Raw genomic sequence first — 7,644 nt, 5'->3', positions numbered from 1 at the left:
CCCTTTAAGAAGGCCGACGTGCTATGGTTCTCCACCCGGGTACGGAAAGCAAAATTAGTCCCTCTCCTCGCTGGAAGTCCAAAAAAAAGGCGTGAATTTGACTAAGTGCCTAGGAGGATGTCCCTTTAAGAAGGCCGACCTGCTATGGTTCTCCACCTGGGTCAGGAAAGCAAAATTGTCCCTCTCCTCGCTGGAAGTCCATAAAAAAGGCGTAAATTTGACTAAGTGCCTAGGAGGATGTCCCTTTAAGAAGGCCGACGTGCTATGGTTCTCCACCTGGGTCTGGAACGCCAAATTAGTCCCTCTCCTCGCTGGAAGTCCAAAAAAAAGGCGTGAATTTGACTAAGTGCCTAGGAGCATTTCCCTTTAAGAAGGCCGACGTGCTATGGTTCTCCACCCGGGTACGGAAAGCAAAATTAGTCCCTCTCCTCGCTGGAAGTCCAAAAAAAAGGCGTGAATTTGACTAAGTGCCTAGGAGGATGTCCCTTTAAGAAGGCTGACCTGCTATGGTTCTCCACCCGGGTGCGGAAAGCAAAATTAGTCCCTCTCCTCGCTGGAAGTCCATAAAAAAGGCGTAAATTTGACTAAGTGCCTAGGAGGATGTCCCTTAAAGAAGGCCGACGTGCTATGGTTCTCCACCTGGGTCTGGAAAGCAAAATTGTCCCTCTCCTCGCTGGAAGTCCAAAAAAAAGGCGTGAATTTGACTAAGTGCCTAGGAGGATGTCCCTTTAAGAAGGCCGACGTGCTATGGTCCTCCACCTGGGTCAGGAACGCAAAATTGTCCCTCTCCTCGCTGGAAGTCCAAAAAAAAGGCGTGAATTTGACTAAGTGCCTAGGAGGATGTCCCTTTAAGAAGGCCGACGTGCTATGGTTCTCCACCTGGGTCAGGAAAGCAAAATTGTCCCTCTCCTCGCTGGAAGTCCAAAAAAAAAAGGTGTAAATTTGACTAAGTGTCTAGGAGCATTTCCCTTTAAGAAGGCCGACGTGCTATGGTTCTCCACCTGGGTCTGGAACGCCAAATTAGTCCCTCTCCTCGCTGGAAGTCCAAAAAAAAGGCGTGAATTTGACTAAGTGCCTAGGAGGATGTCCCTTAAAGAAGGCCGACGTGCTATGGTTCTCCACCTGGGTCTGGAACGCCAAATTAGTCCCTCTCCTAGCTGGAAGTCCAAAAAAAAGGCGTGAATTTGACTAAGTGTCTAGGAGCATTTCCCTTTAAGAAGGCCGACGTGCTATGGTTCTCCACCTGGGTACGGAACGCCAAATTAGTCCCTCTCCTAGCTGGAAGTAGTCAAAAAAAGGCGGAAATTTGACTAAGTGTCATTATTTTAGAGTACCAGGCCTCTATAGAAAAGTTTGGTTTTTTGTCTATGTGTCATCATTTTAGAGTACCAGGCCTCTATAGAAAAGTTTGGTTTTTTGTCTATGTGTCATCATTTTAGAGTACCAGGCCTCTATAGAAAAGTTTGGTAAATTTGACTAAGTGTCTAGGAGCATTTCCCTTTAAGAAGGCCGACCTGCTATGGTTCTCCACCCGGGTACGGAAAGCAAAATTAGTCCCTCTCCTCGCTGGAAGTCCAAAAAAAAAAGGCGTGAATTTGACTAAGTGCCTAGGAGCATTTCCCTTTAAGAAGGCCGACGTGCTATGGTTCTCCACCTGGGTCAGGAAAGCAAAATTGTCCCTCTCCTCGCTGGAAGTCCAAAAAAAAGGCGTGAATTTGACTAAGTGCCTAGGAGCATTTCCCTTTAAGAAGGCCGACGTGCTATGGTTCTCCACCCGGGTACGGAAAGCAAAATTAGTCCCTCTCCTCGCTGGAAGTCCAAAAAAAAAGGCGTAAATTTGACTAAGTGCCTAGGAGGATGTCCCTTAAAGAAGGCCGACGTGCTATGGTTCTCCACCTGGGTCTGGAACGCCAAATTAGTCCCTCTCCTCGCTGGAAGTCCAAAAAAAAGGCGTGAATTTGACTAAGTGCCTAGGAGGATGTCCCTTTAAGAAGGCCGACGTGCTATGGTTCTCCACCTGGGTCAGGAAAGCAAAATTGTCCCTCTCCTCGCTGGAAGTCCAAAAAAAAGGCGTGAATTTGACTAAGTGCCTAGGAGGATGTCCCTTAAAGAAGGCCGACGTGCTATGGTTCTCCACCTGGGTCTGGAACGCCAAATTAGTCCCTCTCCTCGCTGGAAGTCCAAAAAAAAGGCGGAAATTTGACTAAGTGCCTAGGAGGATGTCCCTTTAAGAAGGCCGACGTGCTATGGTTCTCCACCTGGGTCAGGAAAGCAAAATTGTCCCTCTCCTCGCTGGAAGTCCAAAAAAAAGGCGTGAATTTGACTAAGTGCCTAGGAGGATGTCCCTTTAAGAAGGCTGACGTGCTATGGTTCTCCACCTGGGTCAGGAAAGCAAAATTGTCCCTCTCCTCGCTGGAAGTCCAAAAAAAAGGCGGAAATTTGACTAAGTGCCTAGGAGGATGTCCCTTTAAGAAGGCCGACGTGCTATGGTCCTCCACCTGGGTCAGGAACGCAAAATTGTCCCTCTCCTCGCTGGAAGTCCAAAAAAAAGGTGTAAATTTGACTAAGTGCCTAGGAGGATGTCCCTTTAAGAAGGCCGACGTGCTATGGTCCTCCACCTGGGTCAGGAACGCAAAATTGTCCCTCTCCTCGCTGGAAGTCCAAAAAAAAGGTGTAAATTTGACTAAGTGCCTAGGAGGATGTCCCTTTAAGAAGGCCGACGTGCTATGGTCCTCCACCTGGGTCAGGAACGCAAAATTGTCCCTCCCCTCGCTGGAAGTCCAAAAAAAAGGCGGAAATTTGACTAAGTGCCTAGGAGGATGTCCCTTTAAGAAGGCTGACCTGCTATGGTTCTCCACCCGGGTGCGGAAAGCAAAATTAGTCCCTCTCCTCGCTGGAAGTCCAAAAAAAAGGTGTAAATTTGACTAAGTGCCTAGGAGGATGTCCCTTTAAGAAGGCCGACGTGCTATGGTCCTCCACCTGGGTCAGGAACGCAAAATTGTCCCTCTCCTCGCTGGAAGTCCAAAAAAAAGGCGTGAATTTGACTAAGTGCCTAGGAGGATGTCCCTTTAAGAAGGCCGACGTGCTATGGTTCTCCACCTGGGTCAGGAAAGCAAAATTGTCCCTCTCCTCGCTGGAAGTCCAAAAAAAAAAGGTGTAAATTTGACTAAGTGTCTAGGAGCATTTCCCTTTAAGAAGGCCGACCTGCTATGGTTCTCCACCTGGGTCAGGAACGCCAAATTGTCCCTCTCCTCGCTGGAAGTCCAAAAAAAAGGCGTGAATTTGACTAAGTGCCTAGGAGCATTTCCCTTTAAGAAGGCCGACGTGCTATGGTTCTCCACCCGGGTACGGAAAGCAAAATTAGTCCCTCTCCTCGCTGGAAGTCCAAAAAAAAGGCGTAAATTTGACTAAGTGCCTAGGAGGATGTCCCTTTAAGAAGGCTGACCTGCTATGGTTCTCCACCCGGGTGCGGAAAGCAAAATTAGTCCCTCTCCTCGCTGGAAGTCCAAAAAAAAGGCGGAAATTTGACTAAGTGCCTAGGAGGATGTCCCTTTAAGAAGGCTGACCTGCTATGGTTCTCCACCCGGGTCCGGAACTCAAAATTAGTCCCTCTCCTAGTTGGAAGTCATCAAAAAAAGGCGGAAATTTGACTAAGTGCCATCATTTTAGAGTACCAGGACTATAGCTGGGGAATTGGAGCCCTCTGGTGGACACTCGCTGCAAATGCACCCTGAATTAAACACATTATTTCCAGTTCTTTTGGGGCCCTATAATTAGTCCCTCTCCTCGCTGGAAGTCCAAAAAAAAAAGGTGTAAATTTGACTAAGTGTCTAGGAGGATGTCCCCTTAAGAAGGCCGACGTGCCTTGGTTCTCTACCTGGGTACGGAACGCCAAATTAGTCCCTCTCCTAGCTGGAAGTCCAAAAAAAAAGGCGTGAATTTGACTAAGTGTCTAGGAGCATTTCCCTTTAAGAAGGCCGACGTGCTATGGTTCTCCACCTGGGTCAGGAACGCCAAATTAGTCCCTCTCCTCGCTGGAAGTCCAAAAAAAAGGCGTGAATTTGACTAAGTGCCTAGGAGGATGTCCCTTTAAGAAGGCTGACCTGCTATGGTTCTCCACCCGGGTACGGAAAGCAAAATTGTCCCTCTCCTCGCTGGAAGTCCAAAAAAAAGGCGTGAATTTGACTAAGTGCCTAGGAGCATTTCCCTTTAAGAAGGCCGACGTGCTATGGTTCTCCACCTGGGTCAGGAAAGCAAAATTGTCCCTCTCCTCGCTGGAAGTCCAAAAAAAAGGCGTGAATTTGACTAAGTGCCTAGGAGCATTTCCCTTTAAGAAGGCCGACGTGCTATGGTTCTCCACCTGGGTCAGGAAAGCAAAATTGTCCCTCTCCTCGCTGGAAGTCCAAAAAAAAGGCGTGAATTTGACTAAGTGCCTAGGAGCATTTCCCTTTAAGAAGGCCGACGTGCTATGGTTCTCCACCTGGGTCAGGAAAGCAAAATTGTCCCTCTCCTCGCTGGAAGTCATCAAAAAAAGGCGGAAATTTGACTAAGTGCCATCATTTTAGAGTACCAGGACTATAGCTGGGGAATTGGAGCCCTCTGGTGGACACTCGCTGCAAATGCACCCTGAATTAAAGACATTATTTCCAGTTCTTTTGGGGCCCTATTTTCAGGCGTAAATTTGACTAAGTGTCTAGGGGCATGTCCCTTTAAGAAGGCCGACCTGCTATGGTTCTCCACCTGGGTCTGGAACGCCAAATTAGTCCCTCTCCTCGCTGGAAGTCCAAAAAAAAGGCGTGAATTTGACTAAGTGCCTAGGAGGATGTCCCTTTAAGAAGGCCGACGTGCTATGGTTCTCCACCTGGGTCAGGAAAGCAAAATTGTCCCTCTCCTCGCTGGAAGTCCAAAAAAAAGGCGTGAATTTGACTAAGTGCCTAGGAGCATTTCCCTTTAAGAAGGCCGACGTGCTATGGTTCTCCACCTGGGTCAGGAAAGCAAAATTGTCCCTCTCCTCGCTGGAAGTCCAAAAAAAAGGCGTGAATTTGACTAAGTGCCTAGGAGCATTTCCCTTTAAGAAGGCCGACGTGCTATGGTTCTCCACCTGGGTCAGGAAAGCAAAATTGTCCCTCTCCTCGCTGGAAGTCCAAAAAAAAGGCGTAAATTTGACTAAGTGCCTAGGAGGATGTCCCTTTAAGAAGGCCGACGTGCTATGGTTCTCCACCTGGGTCAGGAAAGCAAAATTGTCCCTCTCCTCGCTGGAAGTCCAAAAAAAAGGCGTGAATTTGACTAAGTGCCTAGGAGGATGTCCCTTTAAGAAGGCTGACCTGCTATGGTTCTCCACCCGGGTACGGAAAGCAAAATTGTCCCTCTCCTCGCTGGAAGTCCAAAAAAAAGGCGTGAATTTGACTAAGTGCCTAGGAGCATTTCCCTTTAAGAAGGCCGACGTGCTATGGTTCTCCACCTGGGTCAGGAAAGCAAAATTGTCCCTCTCCTCGCTGGAAGTCCAAAAAAAAGGCGTGAATTTGACTAAGTGCCTAGGAGCATTTCCCTTTAAGAAGGCCGACGTGCTATGGTTCTCCACCTGGGTCAGGAAAGCAAAATTGTCCCTCTCCTCGCTGGAAGTCCAAAAAAAAGGCGTGAATTTGACTAAGTGCCTAGGAGCATTTCCCTTTAAGAAGGCCGACGTGCTATGGTTCTCCACCTGGGTCAGGAAAGCAAAATTGTCCCTCTCCTCGCTGGAAGTCATCAAAAAAAGGCGGAAATTTGACTAAGTGCCATCATTTTAGAGTACCAGGACTATAGCTGGGGAATTGGAGCCCTCTGGTGGACACTCGCTGCAAATGCACCCTGAATTAAAGACATTATTTCCAGTTCTTTTGGGGCCCTATTTTCAGGCGTAAATTTGACTAAGTGTCTAGGGGCATGTCCCTTTAAGAAGGCCGACCTGCTATGGTTCTCCACCTGGGTCTGGAACGCCAAATTAGTCCCTCTCCTCGCTGGAAGTCCAAAAAAAAGGCGTGAATTTGACTAAGTGCCTAGGAGGATGTCCCTTTAAGAAGGCCGACGTGCTATGGTCCTCCACCTGGGTCAGGAACGCAAAATTGTCCCTCTCCTCGCTGGAAGTCCAAAAAAAAGGCGTGAATTTGACTAAGTGCCTAGGAGGATGTCCCTTTAAGAAGGCCGACGTGCTATGGTTCTCCACCCGGGTACGGAAAGCAAAATTAGTCCCTCTCCTCGCTGGAAGTCCAAAAAAAAAAGGCGTGAATTTGACTAAGTGCCTAGGAGCATTTCCCTTTAAGAAGGCCGACGTGCTATGGTTCTCCACCTGGGTCAGGAAAGCAAAATTGTCCCTCTCCTCGCTGGAAGTCCAAAAAAAAGGCGTGAATTTGACTAAGTGCCTAGGAGGATGTCCCTTTAAGAAGGCCGACGTGCTATGGTTCTCCACCTGGGTCTGGAACGCCAAATTAGTCCCTCTCCTCGCTGGAAGTCCAAAAAAAAGGCGTGAATTTGACTAAGTGCCTAGGAGGATGTCCCTTTAAGAAGGCCGACCTGCTATGGTTCTCCACCTGGGTCAGGAAAGCAAAATTGTCCCTCTCCTCGCTGGAAGTCCAAAAAAAGGTGTAAATTTGACTAAGTGCCTAGGAGGATGTCCCTTTAAGAAGGCCGACGTGCTATGGTTCTCCACCTGGGTCTGGAACGCCAAATTAGTCCCTCTCCTCGCTGGAAGTCCAAAAAAAAGGCGTGAATTTGACTAAGTGCCTAGGAGCATTTCCCTTTAAGAAGGCCGACGTGCTATGGTTCTCCACCCGGGTACGGAAAGCAAAATTAGTCCCTCTCCTCGCTGGAAGTCCAAAAAAAAGGCGTGAATTTGACTAAGTGCCTAGGAGGATGTCCCTTTAAGAAGGCCGACCTGCTATGGTTCTCCACCTGGGTCAGGAAAGCAAAATTGTCCCTCTCCTCGCTGGAAGTCCATAAAAAAGGCGTAAATTTGACTAAGTGCCTAGGAGGATGTCCCTTTAAGAAGGCCGACGTGCTATGGTTCTCCACCTGGGTCTGGAACGCCAAATTAGTCCCTCTCCTCGCTGGAAGTCCAAAAAAAAGGCGTGAATTTGACTAAGTGCCTAGGAGCATTTCCCTTTAAGAAGGCCGACGTGCTATGGTTCTCCACCCGGGTACGGAAAGCAAAATTAGTCCCTCTCCTCGCTGGAAGTCCAAAAAAAAGGCGTGAATTTGACTAAGTGCCTAGGAGGATGTCCCTTTAAGAAGGCTGACCTGCTATGGTTCTCCACCCGGGTGCGGAAAGCAAAATTAGTCCCTCTCCTCGCTGGAAGTCCATAAAAAAGGCGTAAATTTGACTAAGTGCCTAGGAGGATGTCCCTTAAAGAAGGCCGACGTGCTATGGTTCTCCACCTGGGTCTGGAAAGCAAAATTGTCCCTCTCCTCGCTGGAAGTCCAAAAAAAAGGCGTGAATTTGACTAAGTGCCTAGGAGGATGTCCCTTTAAGAAGGCCGACGTGCTATGGTCCTCCACCTGGGTCAGGAACGCAAAATTGTCCCTCTCCTCGCTGGAAGTCCAAAAAAAAGGCGTGAATTTGACTAAGTGCCTAGGAGGATGTCCCTTTAAGAAGGCCGACGTGCTATGGTT

Source organism: Nerophis lumbriciformis, unplaced genomic scaffold (assembly GCF_033978685.3).
Source record: "Nerophis lumbriciformis unplaced genomic scaffold, RoL_Nlum_v2.1 HiC_scaffold_107, whole genome shotgun sequence".
NCBI classification, from domain to species: domain Eukaryota; kingdom Metazoa; phylum Chordata; class Actinopteri; order Syngnathiformes; family Syngnathidae; genus Nerophis; species Nerophis lumbriciformis.
Note: the sequence above shows the minus strand (reverse complement) of the source record.